Here is a 17,109-nt window from a genome sequence, read left to right as displayed (position 1 = left end):
AAAACAACACTATAATACCATCACTGTACTACCTCATTAATGCACATCAGTTCTGCAGTTAATTATTCACTAATATGTAAAGAAATTATATAAAATAAAATTCCTACCAAGATAATGAAATGAATGAGGAAAACATATAAATATTGTTTATGCTTCCTCATAAAAATTCAATTCCAGACATCCATTTCTGGAACACTGTGGGGATTTTGGCTCACTTTGCATTTTAATCGCATTTGATTTAGTTCAATTCTAATCACCAAAGTACAAATTTCAAGAAAGTCTTTTTTCTCAATCTTTCTACAATGCAATAAAAACCAGATGATGAGATTTCCTATTTACCTTCACAACATTTTATAGTCTTCATGTCAAAGAACCACAGAAGGCAAACTCCATCCCCATGAACTAATACATCAGTTGAAAATATACCCCATGCCTGCTCCAAGATCTACAACTAGAATGTGTAATGCAACATAGAAAATGCGTGAAAAAATAACAATGAAAAAAAAACTAAAGTGAGTTAACAAATTGCTTGTTTTGTACTGTGACCGCACGTAAATGTCACACTGTGTGTGCTTTGTAATAGCTGCTTTGCCATTTTCCATCTGCAGCTGAGAAAAAAAATGCTTCTATTTAATGCTGTTTGAGTGTGTTTATGAGAGGTCTATCTGAGTTTTATCCCCAGAGGACAACATAATGGTTTCCCTGTGACCGTGAAAGACGGACAAGCTTGGCAGTGTTCTGAAAGTCTCTAATGGACTTGAAGCCTTACGCTCAAAAGGCCACATCACCACAGGAACCTGGATCATTAGGAAGGTTGCACTATTCAAGTGCGTCTCCACTGCTGTGGCTATGTGAACTGATGACCTCCACAAGGTGCACATTTTCAGTCCATTATTGTGGTAAGTGATATAAATAAGACAATGAAACAAAGTCTTAGTGCAGATTAAGGGCTGGAACACAGCTTTATGTTGGACAAAATCACTTTGACTCCTTGAAATCTTGTCATAAAATCTAGTGCCAGTTGTCTGTATGGAAGCTATGCCAATGATGGCTATGCCAATGATGTAGCTGAACAAATAACTGGGGCTTCCCTCATTTTGGAACAGCTAATAAGCAAGCTGCCCCTCACCATCTTTCCCCATCACATGCTGTGAAATGCATCCTGAACTGATTTGTTTTTGCTGTGCATAGTTAAATAATAAAGTTACAAAAATAAATCAAATAGAAGAGGGAAATGGAATAAAGGAGGACTAAGGCTAGTACAAAAAAAAGAGGGATAAAATGCAAGCAAATATTTATGTTCAAGGAGAACATAAGACACAGACAGACTTCACTGGATGGTGGCTATGGATAAAGTGAAGTGATTGTCACATGTGATACACAGCAGCACAGCACTCGGTGCACACAATGAAATTTGTCTTCTGCATTTAACCCATCACCCTGACTGAGCAGTGGGCAGCAATGACAGGCGCCCGGGGAGCAGTGTGTGGTGACGGTGATTTTACTCAGTGACACCTCAGTGGCACCTTGGCAGATCGGGATTCGAACCGGCAACCTTCTGGTTAAAGGGCAGCTTCCTTAACCGCTAGGCCACCACTGCCCCGTCAAAACAGAGCCCCCAAAAATATTGTGAGCTTGTTGACGCCCCTCTCCATGGAAATCTTTAGTAAAAGGCAAAAGATTTGTATGTGATGAAGAGAAGCCCAAGCGACAAGACTGCACTGCACTGACTCAGTATGGGGGGCAGTGGTGGCCTAGCGGTGAAGAAAGCGACACCGTAATCAGAAGGTTTGAATCCCAATCAGTGGCACCAAAAGGTGTCCCCACACACTGCTCCCTGGGCTCCTGTCATGGCTGCCCACTGCTCACTAAGGGTGCTGGTTAAAAGCAGAGGACACATTTTGTTGTGTCACTGTGTGCTGTGCTGTGTATCACAATGACAATGACTTCACTTTCCCTTTTGTGAGGTGTGGTGGCATGTACTGGTTCAGCATTTTAATGGCCTGAGGATCAAGTCTTTTGCCCGATTTTAGATGTTGGAACAGGCTTATTGGGTATGTTGTCTGTCCTTTTAATAACTTTTATGGCCCTGGTCCTACACCTCTTGATGTAATTGTCCTGCAGAGATGGAAGAGCAGCATCTCTCAGACTCTCAGCATTACCCCACAGGGATCACCCTCTTTGCCATCTTGTTACCAAAGTGATGTTGTGTGACAGGATGCTCTCCACAGCACCAATGTAGAAAGTCTTGAGGATGCCTGGAGACTCCCTGAACTTTCTCAGCATGTCTCTGGTGGTACAGGTGCTGTTTTGCCATTTTGGTCTGATCCTGGATGTGCTCAGACCATGTCAGGTCTTGAGAAGCTGCTCACCCTCTGCACTCGAGTCCCATTGATTTTTAGGGGCATGTAGTCCCATTGCTGTCTCCTGCTGAAATCCACCGCCAGATCCTTGGTCTTGCTGACTTTCACATGGAGGTGGTTCTCCTGAAAACAAGTCACATCTAACGGGAACCCGAAGAAGCTATGAGCATTACATTAGTTATGATGACGAAGATGAGACGCATCAAAAATGTTGGTGAAGTGTAGAGGCCATCTGCATAGCAGGGGTATGAGAACTCATATGTTGAGAAGAGGAGACGGTGTAAAATCTGACAGTAAATTACTGGCAGATTTGCTTAACCTCCAATGGGAAGAATCTCCAGTCTGGGAGAATAGAGTAAGTTATTCAGGTGGATTGAGAAATTCTATTTTAAAAAAATTGTGAGGATCTTGTGCAAAGATTTCCAGCTTTTTCATGTAGAAATCAGTTTTGCCAGGGGACACATCAGATAATAATTCTGATAGAAAAGCACGCTAAGGAGACAGATTTGTGGCAGTCTGTCTCTGCTGCACCAAATCCATTGGCCAAGAAGCAGATTGAATAGGAGAGAGTGGACAGAGGTGATCAATAGATGAAGAAAGTGAGGAGAGAAGATTGCCTGTCCCCAGAGGACGAGAGGATGGTATGATAGAATGCAAGAAGCAACAGATGAGGGGGAGATAAAGTGGACAGCTGAAGACCAAGTGCAAGGCATTTTCTCCTTTCCCTTTCATGCGGAGTAGCAATTGCTCAGTCAGAGAGAAGGAATAGAGAAGAGGTAGAAGCGAAGAGGACTGGAGCTTGTCCAAGGAGAATGAGAGGGGCGTTGTCAGCAGGAAAGATTCTGAGGAGGGTGTCCGTGGAAAGTTTCCTAAGCTTGTACCACCATCCCTGGTGGAGTTCTGTCAAATATTCAGGATATTTCAGAGCCAGAAATTCACGAGAGAGACGATAAGCAGTGTTGAAGTCCACCTTCTTTACAACAGAGCCCTCCTACCACCTCTGTTTGAGACATGTACATAAGATTACTGGTTTTACATCCTCTATGACAAGGATCATATCTTGGTTCTTAAATTGTGCACAGGCTCTCACCAATGGTACTGTCCGGGTGTTGTTAATATGTCATGCGTGGCTGAAGTGAAGGAGGTGCACACGCTGGACATCGTAAAACAAAACAAACTTTTACATTTACGTTTACAGCCTGTGCCAGACGCCCTTATCCAGAGCGACTTACAATCAGTATTTACAGGGACAGCCCCCCTGGAGCAGCTCAGGGTTAAATGTCTTGCTCAGGGACACAATGGTAGTAAGTGGGATTTGAACCTGGGTCTTCTGGTTAATGAGCGAGTGTGTTACCCACTAGGCTACTACCATCCAACTTTTAGTAAAAGCACCTGAAAGAGAAAGTGAAGTGACTGTCATTGTGGAGCTTTGCCCATCGGCACCTTGGCGGCATTGCATCACATCCTCAGTGTAGTACAGTGGACTTCCAGACGTACTCTGTGTTTGACCGTATTTAATCCTGTTTGGAGGTACTTGGAGAGGTTAATAGTTTACAGCGGGAAACGCAGTTGCATCACTGGTTCAGCATGATAACATGAAAGCCTCTCAGAAAACACTAGCTATACAAGCGTATAGCCTAATCACGCCTAATCTGTCGGTTTTTGCCTTGGCCATCTGATGAAAGCTCCAGGCTGTTGGATGCAGATGAATCCCCTCCCTCCTCTTTCCCGCGATGGGAACTTTCCAGAAGAGAAGTTTTAAATGAAACTTAAATTAGGCAGCTCACAGATGCCCATTGCTCTACTGCGAATGCTGAGATGTTGAGCTCCTCTGGAACAGACTCTTCCCACAAACCCACGTGGCCAGAAGGTCTTTGTGTGTTTTCATCTTTAACCGTGTGTACGTGTGTTCGCCCTGCAACGTTCTAATCATCCCCTCTATCTCTGGAGCGCCGTAATGATCACTGAGAAGAAGGCAGCTTGCCTTCTGCAGCCCTGGGTGAAACTCGTAAAACTGACACGGCTATTGTTTATTACGCCCGCGCTGATCCCCACCCTGCCGCTGTAAATACTGGGCTGCTCCTATTGACACGCTGCCTCCTGAAATCAAAGGACATGCACCCGGAATGGGAGTAATAAAACGTGCCACCGCTCCTCCTAACGCATGCGAATCGAACCAAATGCATCTGGCTATTCTGTGGGCAAATGTGTTTGTGTGTGTGTGTGTGTGTGTGTGTGTGTGTGTGTGAAGGAGCTTGCATTTGCTCAACACGCACATAAACGTTATGAGACCATCCTAGAGACACACTTTCGCTTCACCACAGAGGAACAAGAGCTCAGAACCCAAATCAGCTGGGACTTCTTCGGAATGATTTCCCCTTAATGCCGACTCTTGTTTCATGAGACAACTCTCTCTCCAGCGCCGCTCCAGTCGTTCCGAGCCAATTTTCATTTGGAAACAGCTCTCAGAGGGGGGTACATCGTGGGCGTGTGCACTTCCCACACTTCCATCCAGAAACACGCCGCCTTCCAACCAAGAATGCTGGCAGCAACCAAATCACAATTTGCAATTCATTTCATGCTCGCAATTATTTTTTACTACAAAAACATTACAAAGCCACTACATTTTCTGATGCTGCTTTATTTAAAAAAAAAAAGTGTTTTCTGATATTTTACATGGTTCTGTCCAACCATATGACTGAATGTCCACACTGAAATAAACTGTAAATTAAATCTTGAGGATTATAATGATAGATATATTAAAGCATTTCTGTAAGTTGCTCCAGATAAGAGAGACTGCCAAATGCTGTAAATGTTAAGCTAAAAGTAAATGAATGATGTGACAGGTTTGTATTATTCAAAGAGGAGCGATTTCTCCTTAAACTCGAAATCGGTATACAGTGTCCTCTCCTTATAGTTTCTTGTGAGGAAACAGGTTGCAGAAAAATATATATAAAAATAAAACAAATAAAACAATGGAAACACAGAAAACTCCAAAATTGGACAAACTCCAAAATTCAAATCTCAAAATGACACCATTCATATAAAAGCAGCTAATGAAAAAAGTTCCTGCATCAATTAAGTGATAAAATAAAAATAGGGTAACAAGGTGTCATGTGTCCTTTGTTGGCTGTTCCCTCAGCTTTGGCTAACGTGGTTGTAGGGGTGTGTGGCAGATTAAAGGTCTGGCATGTGGCTAATATAATGGACATTTAATAATATAATTTATAGCGGGGCAGAATCCCGAACCGCCAAGGTGCCACTGAGGTGCCACTGAGCAAAGCAACGTCCCCACACACTGCTTCCCGGGCGCCTGTCATGGCTGCCCACTGCTCACTCAGGGTGATGGGTTTAAAGCAGAGGATACATTTCGTTGTGCGCACCGTGTGCTGCACTGTGTATCATAATGACAATCACGTCACTTTCACTTTCTTTCATAATAAAAATATGATAAAAGCTGCTAAGATGACTGAAACCAGGAAATTGTTTAGCTCCTCCTACAGGTACACACAGAGCTACTTTCTGACTGGCCATTGGCTTGTGGAAGTGATCACGTCCATCCAATTTGTCACAGGGTTATTCAGATTATTAATAGATTATGAGATCTATCTTCCTACTGAGGTGAGACAAATAATACACATCTGTCTTTGTGTTGGATACCAGCTTTAGCAAAAAGTTAACTTGGTAATATTGAAGTTCCTGAAGGTGTATGACACAAAGGACTCCATAATCACCCTGAGACAGGCTGGGTGGGGCTCCCAGAGACAGGGGAATGAAGTTTGTGAGATTTTGTGAGAACAGCTTGTTATTCTGTGGTCCTGCTGGTGCAGTAAGAGCCTTGGAGGAGGAAGGATCTGATCATATGTTCTCCTTTTGAAATGCTTGCATACTCCTCTCTAACAGAACGGATAGGGCTATTAAATATTCTGTTTAAAGAAAAATTAAGTTATAGTATGCATATGTGTGTATATATTTTAAAGGTATGCATACATGCACACACACACACACACACACATAAGCGCACACATTTATGGACACACAGGACCTCTCATATTTTAAACAACACAGATATTTCACCATTAGCATGCAAGCTCCATCTTGTCTGAGTGAACATCCTTAAGACAGTAAAATGTCTGCTGGCAGAGATCCGTTTTTCTCCCCTCTGAGCCGACACTGACCCAAATCCAATGGCTATTACTGCTGTCAGTGTCTTTGTCCACTGAAGACACATCAGTGCAAAGGAGCTCACAAAACCACCATGGATGCTTTTGGAGTTTTTTTTATCTACTAATTTGCATGCTGTACTGGTTTCTTATTCCACAGTGTCTTCTGCAGGACACAGAAAAAAGCCTGTGCAGACCCTGTGTGTGTGTGAGTGTGTGTGCAGTGGGCTCAAAGCCCTTTAATGATAAATGGGGCTTGGCGTGACCCTAGTGTGTCACCTGCTATGAGAGTATTAAGGATTTACACACACACACACACACACACACACACACACACACACACACACACACACACACACACACGCCAGCACACATGCACACACACATACAATTCTGTATATGTATTCTACCTTCTCATCACAACACTTAATCCCAGTAAACTATTTTTTTCATAAAAATGTTATATTTTGTACATCACACAGATCAGCCAGCCCATTTCTGACCACAGTGTTGTGTCAATTCTGGGGGAGCATTTCTGCTTTTCTGTATCAGTGGCATTATTTATATTTTCTTGTTTATGGGGGTCCTTAGCTGGTTATTGTTTCAAACAGCCAAATGGTATGAATCATACGGTAGTACCAGGCAATGGTTGGTACCATTCACACTGGGTGTGACTCTTCTGAGACTGATCTGTCTTACCATGACTCTGGACTTCAAATTATGCTAGTATTTTCAGTCATCTCTAATTCCGGGGACTCCTGGAGTGAAATAAGCTCTCAGTGTCATCAGCCTTGTGCCAAAACAAGCAACCATGTCTGCCAGGAGACAACATAAAGACAAGGCCATGAGAGAAGTTCTCTCTTGGAAACAGTATGAATTAATTTATGGTCTGATTATGAATACAGAATATTAGACAGAAATATGCAGAATTGTACACGAACAACTGTTTCATATGGTGGCATTCATTCAATCAAGGAATCAGTTCTGTCTCTCATTATCAATGATAATTACATGTGAAATTTATCATAAAATATATCCTATGCAACAATTACAGGTCACCATTGTCGTCATGACGTACACTGCTGCTAAAAGGCTTGTTTTGGTGTCCTCTAGAGCGGGTGGCCCCGGCCCACAGTTTAGTGCAATGTTGTGCAAAGAATTATGTTCCCATCAAGACAAAGCAGACATTTTAGTCACTCAGTTCACTTGCAAGTCTCCAAATTAACCAGTTAAAGTGCAGCTTTCATGGCTTGCTAGTAATGTTTGGAAAATCAAACTTCCTTTAGGGCTGCTGCCTTTTGACATACACACACACACACACACACATTTCACTGTACAAAGAGCATAGCAAAATAGTTTTTTCATATTATAAATATGATAAAGCCATCTTTGGTGCTGTTTGGTGATAAGGCTGAGTCTCGCTTCTTTAATTGTAGCTTCCAGCTGTTTGCCCTGTAGGCAGACAGACAGAAAGGATGTGTTTGATGCTACTAATTCATACGAGACAATCGGCCTTTCATCTGACCCATATAGACACTGCATGGAAGGGATAAAAGATAAAACTTCCTCTCTCGTGCATTGAGGACATGTTTGCTGCAGATTGCACAAGCAATTTTGGCCGCCTTGATTTTGCAAGCGATCGCTCTTTACTGAGTGCTATAAATTATGCAAGAATAATCTGAGGAGAAGGATTGCTTGAGTTGGAAGATCTTCGTTATTTTTCGTGTGAGGACGGACCATGGCTCTTTGGGATTATGTAATAGAAATGCAAATTATGTGCAGATTTATTTTTAGTCGTTCTTTCACCAATTAACAAACTTATTTTATTCCCAGTGAATTTATATGTAAATTTATTATCAAATTGGCTTTGTCAAATGTCTCCCAGGATTTGCAGATAAAAAAAGATATTGAAAAAATATTGAAGAAGCCACATAACCACTAAACCACATTTATGGGAGGAGTTTAGAGCAAAGGCTGACAGCTCTGATGCTGTTTCTCCAAAAATATGAAGAACACGATCTCTTGGAGTACTAACATCTTGACTGGCATTTTAAAAAAAGCTGTTTTTCAGGGTTTTTTTTTTTCGTTGCTTGAAAAAGTTTTCAGGAATCACAGTTACAGGAATCAAGTGAACGTGTAAAACACCACATATTCACACTGACGGTAACAATTCCAGGACAGAGACATTACTTGCGTGAAGATTGTCAAAATGCGTCCGTGGCAAGCCAATTATGAGACAGTGCTGGGATTATCAGGGTTGAAGTGCTATGAGTGAGCTAGTGCAAAGCGTGGAAAGCATTAATGAGCCGAGTCTTAGTGGAAACTCTCAAAAAGGCTCTGCACAAAGGTGGCACCACAAAATATTTGCAGACTTCATAAGACTGTTTCATTTAGTCTTCCCAGGCCTTTTTTAACTTCATAGTTTTGCTCTTGAGTGAGCCCTTTAATAACTCGAAATGAGCAGTCACTGCACTTTATTTTCTATAGCAGGAAAACTGTATTAAATGTAATTTGTCATAATCCTCTGAAAATACCTGGCATGGTGGTCCCTTTGATCATTATGGCTTACAACTTCTCCTCACATCCAGAAAAGATGCAGGGATTTATTAAGGCTACTGGGTATCTGAACGTCCTGGATTGAAATATGTTATTCATGTAAGGCCGCCACCATCCGTGCAGTTGCCATGGAAATCATGACTCTTGCAGGTTGCCGAGATGGCTTTGTTTTAATGAATAGCTGATAGTATGTTATTGGCTACTCTATTGCGCACATACTTTGCCCATATGCAACCCCTTCAAATGACTTAGTAGGTAAGCCCAAGCTTTTTGTCTTCCAGTTTGTTTGTATTTTTAATGTTATTGTGAAAGTTTAATTTACTGTGATTGCACTTTGAATTCATAACTGAGATATCGATAAAATAATAATTAAAATTCGAAAAGTATGAATGCCTCTGTCTGGTTCTCATGGTAAATCTGTGGCTGTACTTTGTTAGTATAATATTTCAAAGCTTTTTTGCACACCAAGGCGCGTGTACTTTTTTATGTGACCGTGAAATCATTCATAATTCATTCAAATAAATTAATGTGGACAATTCTCTGATATGGCAACTTTAAGCAGAAACTCAGAAAAAAATTCATCTCCTTCAAAAAAATACACCCTTTCAGAAGCCCTTTGCCGCAACTAAAGATCATAAAGAGCTTGGAACAGACTGACCTAATTTATAAATTCAGCAGTGATTGAGGATGAGCTGGCACCCTGATAAAAGGAGTTGGCTAGCTGGAAGTGGAGTAAATAATGTCTTTTATTACTTTCACACTGTTTCCTTTCCTTACTGTTTCAACGTCTGGCATCAATATCAGGGTAAGATGGCTGATTTAAACCAGAAATCACCATAAACTTTCTAATATTACCAGACATTACTAGTGAGTCATCCCAGTACTACCTGGCGAAGAGGACCCATCACTTTTTACCCATGCCGTCAGGTATAAAAAGAAGGAGGTACTTTTGTTCACCGATGTCTTTTAAGGCCATGTTTATTCAGGACACATGTCTTTTGTTGCCTGTGTGATACAAAGTAAACCACAGCAGGGCTAATGAATAGAGACAAATATGAGCTTCACATCTCATATTCATCTCATATTCTCATATACCAACTTCTAACCGACTCTCAGAAGCCCATCAATGCACCAAAATCAGTATTTATAATTAAACATCTTCTCAGTTGGGTAGACTCCCACAAAAGTGCACATCTCTTAAATAAATAATTGCACATCATACATGCTCTTTTGCAGAAAGGGAAGTCGAGAAAGACAGAAAGCAGAAAGAAAAAAGAAAGGAAATCGCTCCACATGTGAAGAGAGATTGTTTACTCATGGCTTTATACCATTGCACCATTGGGAGAGGCAGGCAGTAGAGGAAAAACAAGAAGGGCCTGGTCCTATCTGCGAGCTCCATGAATAAAACATTCAAGGCGAATTCACTCACACCCAGAGTCAGAAGGAGAAGCTCATTAGAGTCTCCTGACTTCCTGCATTACTCTGTCTGAGATGAGATGGAGAAGGACAACAAACGAAATCAATCAATCTATCTATCTATCTATCTATCTATCTATCTATCTATCTATCTATCTATCTATCTATCTATCTATCTATCTATCTATCTATCTATCTATCTATCTATCTATCTAACCTTACATTAGGTTATTATGAAACCGTTGGCGTAAAACTGTGCCAAATGGAACTGTGAAGCATGATTTGTATTTAAGGCTGTGTTGTAAATGGGAAATTTCAGCTATTTAGATGCCTAGATCTGTAGTGCACGTACTGTAATTGATGTGCTTCTAGTTGAAGGAGCTCTTGAGTTGTAATGACTTTAACCTGCAGAGGACAGGCATTGACAATAAAAGCCTATACTGAACCCATGTTCCCATGAATCGAGGGCCCTGACACTGTCTGCGAAACTTACACCAAGGAAAATTAGATCACATCTAATAGGATTTCCATAAAGGGGGCGGGAGCAAACATATTCATTTTCTTGAGAAGAAAGCAGCAGGGCGTCCTCACTGAAAACCAAGCTCCTCCTTCCCTGTAACATTGTGATGCGCCGCCACACGCTACAACATCCCAAGATTCCTAATTTACCCAACCTGCAGTTAAACATGATGTGCATCCAAAGTCATGTCACGCCCATGTCTTCCACTGACGTGTTTATTCTACCCGCCTAACATCTTGTCATACATTGTTTCCTTGTGGAGTGATGCATTTTGCGTGGCGGTGCTGACTCTCAAACCTGCTTAGGCACACGAATATGTGTATGCAAAGGGTGCTGTAACATTCATGGTCCATTAACTGAAGGATCTGAGCAGCGAAGAAAGCAAGGCTTGATTTATGAAGGTCGTCCAGGCATTAGTAATTCACGGGCTCGTTCCTGTCCTTTCTCGTGCTGGACCTCACGCACCCCAGCCTGTTTCTGCAAACAGGAGAGTCAACGGCGGTCTCAGCACAATTTCATTGTTTTCAGGCTGATCAGCACGTTCCTGTTTTAATGCTGTGTGCTGTGTGATCCTCTGACTTTTTAAAAATCCTTTGTGCAAAAGTCCTTACTCACTGGTGTCAAGAATATTGTCTCATGGTGACCTAGTGGGTAAGGAAATGGTATCGTAATCGGAAGGCTTCTCCTCAGTGCTCCTGCAGGAGAACTCCTCAGTTCTGCAGATGATTTCCCACCATCGGATGTGCTGCCGTCACACCTGCAGGAGCGCTGCTTGCCGCCGCAGCTTGCTGCTTTGGAAACATCAGTGTGACAGTTGGAACACACTTGCTTCATTTCCTCCCTGTCCCAGGTGGGACACCTCCTCTGAGGGGACCATGGAAGCCATTCCAAGTAACACAGCTCTGCCATTTTGGCCTGAGGGAGCCAGTCACGCATTTTATAAACCCTGCTAGCCGGGTTCAGGGTGTTTTTTCAGGCTTTTTTCTTTTCTCTATTTTCTAAATGCTTTCAGCACAGCACCTGCTTTTTCTCGTTCCCTCTCTGGCTATATGAAGGGATGCTGTGTGCAGACGGGCCCACTGCGTGGTCAGCCAGCCCCATCAGACAGGACGTGAAAGGCTCAGCGTGTGGTCTGAGGAGGCTAACGCCACTAAAAGACACAACTCTGGCGGTCCGGGGTTCAGACATGCTGGCGCTTTTGAGCCCACAACGTTCCCACCGATATAAGGTTCCGGGCTGGGCAGCCAGTGCGGCGTTGGTGTCAGGTGAACAGGTGAGAGAGTAAGCGTGCAAGAGAGAGAGAGAGAGAGGCGGGGGGCGGTCTGTGAGCCGTGAAGGAGACGCTCTTTGGCTCCTTCTGTTTTTTGGAGCCTCGAGGGAGAGGCAAGTCAAGGGGAAAAAGCCGAGATCTGATCCTATACTCAAGAACCATAAAGCAGGAGCCCTGATGCTTGATCAGCGTCACCTTTTACTTGAGTGAGCAGCCCCAGAATATGGACACGTAATGCCTGATCCCAGATCAGCACCCTGACTCTGTGAATTCAGGTTCTGACCTGCAAACCTGAGAACAGTGAGTAGGAGAGGTATCCGTCCTCCCTCAGGTGTCACAATCCGAGTGCAATCCAACACCAGGGTGGATATGAGATAGCTGGAGTTAAAGTGTCGTTGTGGATCATTATCCCCATCTCCTTTTGAGCAGGTAAAGCTTCTAAGAACCCTGGAAAAATGAGAAACGAGGGGAAATTGCTTTCCCTTATTATCCACTTCTATGTGTTTTTTTCCAATATACTTTATATTATATACTTTATATTACAAAAATATTATACTTTATTTTTTAACACACCTGAGAAAAGAAAAAAGCCCAGAGGCTGTGTCCAGGTTTTAGGTCTGTCTCTTGTTGGTTCAATGGCTATTCCAAAAACGCACCAGCGGCGGAAGCTGCGTCAACACACATTGGGGCAACATGTGTGGTTCTCCCAGACACACACACAAACGTGCACAGTTCTCACGGAAAACACTGAGCTGGATCAACATGGCCACCGCCTGGAGGAAGTACGCCCCCTCACATCCTCAACCACCGCTGATGTGTCACATCCCCGCCCACGTGCAGGGTGAAGGTCGCCAAACAAAGACCAAGCATGCCTCCGAGATAACACTGATACTTACACCAACACTCTTAACCAGAGTTTTCTCTGGTTAAAAGAACAAAGTTTTATTTTTTTCCATTTTAAAGGTTCATCACCAATCTGTTTTTCTTAGTTACGATTAGTTAACAGTGAAAAAACTTTGTATTCTTAGCCTGAAAAGGATTAAATTAGAGAATCTTAATGCTGACCCCTACACACACACACACACACACACACACACACACATATATATATATATATATATATATATATATATGTGTGTGTGTGTGTGTGTGTGTGTGTGTGTGTGTGTGTGTGTGTGTGTGTGTGTGTGTGTATATATATATATACACACACACACACACACATTATATACACAATGAGGCCTAAATACTGAGAAAACAACAGGTGCAACACATTGATAATGAAATGTTACATTCAAAATATTGAAATGTCAAAAAAAATGGCACCAGACGATGACTTTTATGCTGAATAACTTGCCTGAAAAAGAGATCTATGTGATCACTATTCACTTTGGGGCAGTGGTTTGCCTAGTGGGAAAGGAAACACACCTGTAATTAAGTGCCGGTTTGAATTCTGAGCCACCAAGGTACCACTGAGGTGCCACTGAGAAAAGCACCGTCCCCATACACTGCTCCCCGGGTGCCTGTCATGGCTGGCCACTGCTCATCAAGGGTGATGGTTAAAAGCAGAGGACACATTTCACTGTGTGCACCATGTGCTGTGCTGCTGTGTTTCACAATGAAAATCACTTCAATTTCACTTCACTTTCAGCTACGCCTTTATATCTCACTAAAGTTAACATTGTTAGCTTTACTTCATGTCCACTCTGTGTTTGATGTTTGCTTTGTGCATGAAGGTTTAAAATGAACATGTTTACAATAAACTGCCATGCTTCAAACACAATAGTCATTCATATATCATACCAACAAAGCAAGTGGGGTGCCTTAAACTGGTAATAGGTGTAAGTGTGTGCACCCTGTAGTGGGCTTTCAATTCACCCTTGCTGAGTCACCGGCTTGCAGCCAGTGTACCGCAATTGGGCACCAGCAGCCGTGACCCTGATCTGGATTCAGCCGCATATGTATATGAGCGAGAATGACTGAGTACCTGCCATTTTTATACAACTGAAGTTCTTTTGTATCGCTGAACGTAGCATTTGGCCTTGTGCCACATCATACATAATATAACCCAAACTAGTAGTATAAACTCTGAAGTATAGTTGTGACAACTGGACTTTGACTTGGCAACCATGGATCAGTCGGTCTGCCACACTCCTACGCTTTTGTATTCATCAGGAGGAAAAAAAAAAAGCAAGACAAAAATGCCCTTAGGCTACCTCCTCTCTGTTGGCAATCCTGCACTCATGGCTTTCATCATCTGGACTTTTTTATTTATTGTACTGGATAACATTTTCTCCTGTAAGGCACTCATGTGCCTCACAACCACAAATAAATTATCGCCAGTTTTGAGGCAGTCGTGTCTAATGCCAGGGGTTTAATATCCGTTATAACCATAGAAACCATTAAAAAAATAGTTTGTGCTACCTGGTGTGCAAAGAAAGAAATTGATATAATTGCTTAGATATTGCAGTTTTTTTTTGTCTTTGTTTACAACCACACACGGTAATTGTTACTAATGGATAAACACTAGAATTTTTTACATATGGGGGATGTACACACCATGTAGAAAATATGATCACAATTGAACATCAAGAGAATGCAGTACACGATCATGGACAACCACAGTCTGCTTTACTTTGATTTGTACGGTTGTAAATACTGTTTTATTGCAGCAACAGTTTGAATGAAACGTATTGTTGATTTTCTAAGGCGATCTGAAAATTTGAGTAAACAGTGTGTAAGAAATGTATAACAGCTTATTAAAGCTTCTAATTGTATATGTTTCCTCACTTTCAGGATTCTGCATGTATAATGCAATATTAATATCGTAGGGCAGTGGTGGCCTAGCAGTTAAGGAAGCGGACCCGTAATCAGAAGGTTGCCGGTTTGAATCCCGATCCGCCACGGTGTTGAGCAAACACACTGCTCCCCTGGCACCTTTTATGGCTGCCCACTGCTCAACAAGGATGATGGTTAAAAGCAGAGGAGAGATTTTGTTGTGTCACCGTGTGCCCTACTGCAGTGTATTACAATGACAATCTCTCACTTAAACTTAATTTAAAAAAAAACAATCAATTGTAACATCCTAGCAATTGTAGCACATCTTCTTGTCATCCCTAATTATGCTTATGTGTTCCAAATCATTGTAATTCATTCCCTTATACAAGCTTCTAACTCCCTTGCGTCTTGAGTGCATAGCCCTGCATCCTTGTCACCAAGCTGTTCCCTGACATTTCAGACCTTGCCTGAGAGTACTTTTCTGCTGTGCTTTGGTCACTGTACCTTGTTTCTTATAAAATATCACAATGTCATGCCTCATGCTCAAATTGAATCATACATACAGATGCTTTATACATATTGGCAGAGCACATCAGGTGAAGTGGCATTTATTTCCATCTAAACTGGTCAAAAGTGGTCAGTCGCTATCGATCATTATCTTCTTAACACTCATGCACCATCACAGGCGAAGAGTTATTTATCTCTCTCTTTATTATTTGATTTATTTCCTCAGTACAACTTAACGTACGATGACATTTTTCCCAGCATAAATGTCCACATTTTATCTTATTCCAACAACAATGAAAAAAATCAGGGATGCTCAGTTTCCTTCTTTGTGTAATTGCATGAGGTTCCCCCACTGTTTTCGATAGTGGCTGTTATTCCTTTTTCCGAGATAATGCACTAAAAATGTCCCCTGCACCCAGCCTGTTTACATAGGAGAGGAGATAAGGTTTAGGGTTCTGCATATGGCATGTGACATGCTGAGTTTGGCCAAGTGCTCCCCTTTGTGTAAGAAAAAGAACTGCAATTCCGAAACAACGGTTGACACACTTTGGCTAATGGGAAGACAGTCTGCCAAGGTCCACCCTCATTAGTGGCTGTTGCTACTACAGCAAGTCTCTTAATTACTTGATTGCTGTAACTCACTGTTAAGTCGATGTGCATTTGTGCTGCAGAAAATGTAATGGGTGCAGTGGTCCGGTGTGCAATGTGCCTAAGTGCCACCTGCTATCTTGCGTGTCCTTGTCTGTGTTTGTGTGTGACAGCTGTCTAAATGTGTTGCTCTGTGTGAAGTAAAGCTCTCTTCGATTTGTCTGGGGAAATAACACTGGGATCACTGCAGGATTCTTCTGAGATCGAGTCACATTGCCTCCTCGGCAGCTGCCACTCTTATTCTATAAGGCCCTTCACATAAACAGCTAATGTTCTAACCGGCATCAGACAGATCTGGATTTTTAATTTGCATCCTATTTTTTTTTAGGTTGTATGACCTCTATTGGCATTGGTGTGTGAGTTTGCATGTTTTTGTGTGCCTTGTTGATGCCATGCATCTTAATATTGCATTTACAGCATTTATCAAATTCCCTTATCCAGAGTGACTTACAATCAGTAGTTACAGGGACAGTCCCCCCCTGGAGCAACTTAGGGTTAAGTGTCTTGGTCAAGAACACAATGGTAGTAAGTGGGATTTGAACCTGGGTCTTCTGGTTCATAGGCGAGTGTGTTACCCACTAGGCTACTCCTACTACTATTTCCTACTATTTAGTTATGAATAGTTTGAATGAAGTTTGAATTAAATGTATTGTTGATTTTCTTAGGCAATTTGAAAATTAGAGTAAACTGTGTATAATAAATATATAACAGATTATTATGGCTTGTAATTGTATACGTTTCCTCACTTTCAGGATTCTGCAAGTTTAATGCAATACTAATATTGTAGGGCAGTGGTGGTCATTCAAACTAGCATTTAGTTATGAATAGGTTTAGGATCAATACATGCTAAAGCATGAAATTGAATTCAATTCAGTTGTGTAAAAATCA

At 41.9% G+C, this 17,109-nt stretch overlaps 1 non-coding gene across 1 annotated transcript; it reads right to left on the bottom strand.

Annotated features, from left to right (window-relative positions):
- Nucleotides 1–1,597: 1,597 nt before the first annotated feature.
- LOC114765454 (U5 spliceosomal RNA) lies at nt 1,598–1,711 on the bottom strand. Its single transcript, XR_003742641.1, has one exon. It is a non-coding gene; the product is annotated as a U5 spliceosomal RNA (small nuclear RNA).
- Nucleotides 1,712–17,109: the final 15,398 nt, after the last annotated feature.

The sequence above is a fragment of the Denticeps clupeoides genome, chromosome 15 (assembly GCF_900700375.1).
Source record: "Denticeps clupeoides chromosome 15, fDenClu1.1, whole genome shotgun sequence".
In the NCBI taxonomy this organism is placed as follows: Eukaryota; Metazoa; Chordata; class Actinopteri; order Clupeiformes; family Denticipitidae; genus Denticeps; species Denticeps clupeoides.
The sequence above is the reverse complement of the archived record's forward strand: the minus strand, read 5'-3'. Positions and strand labels throughout refer to the sequence as shown.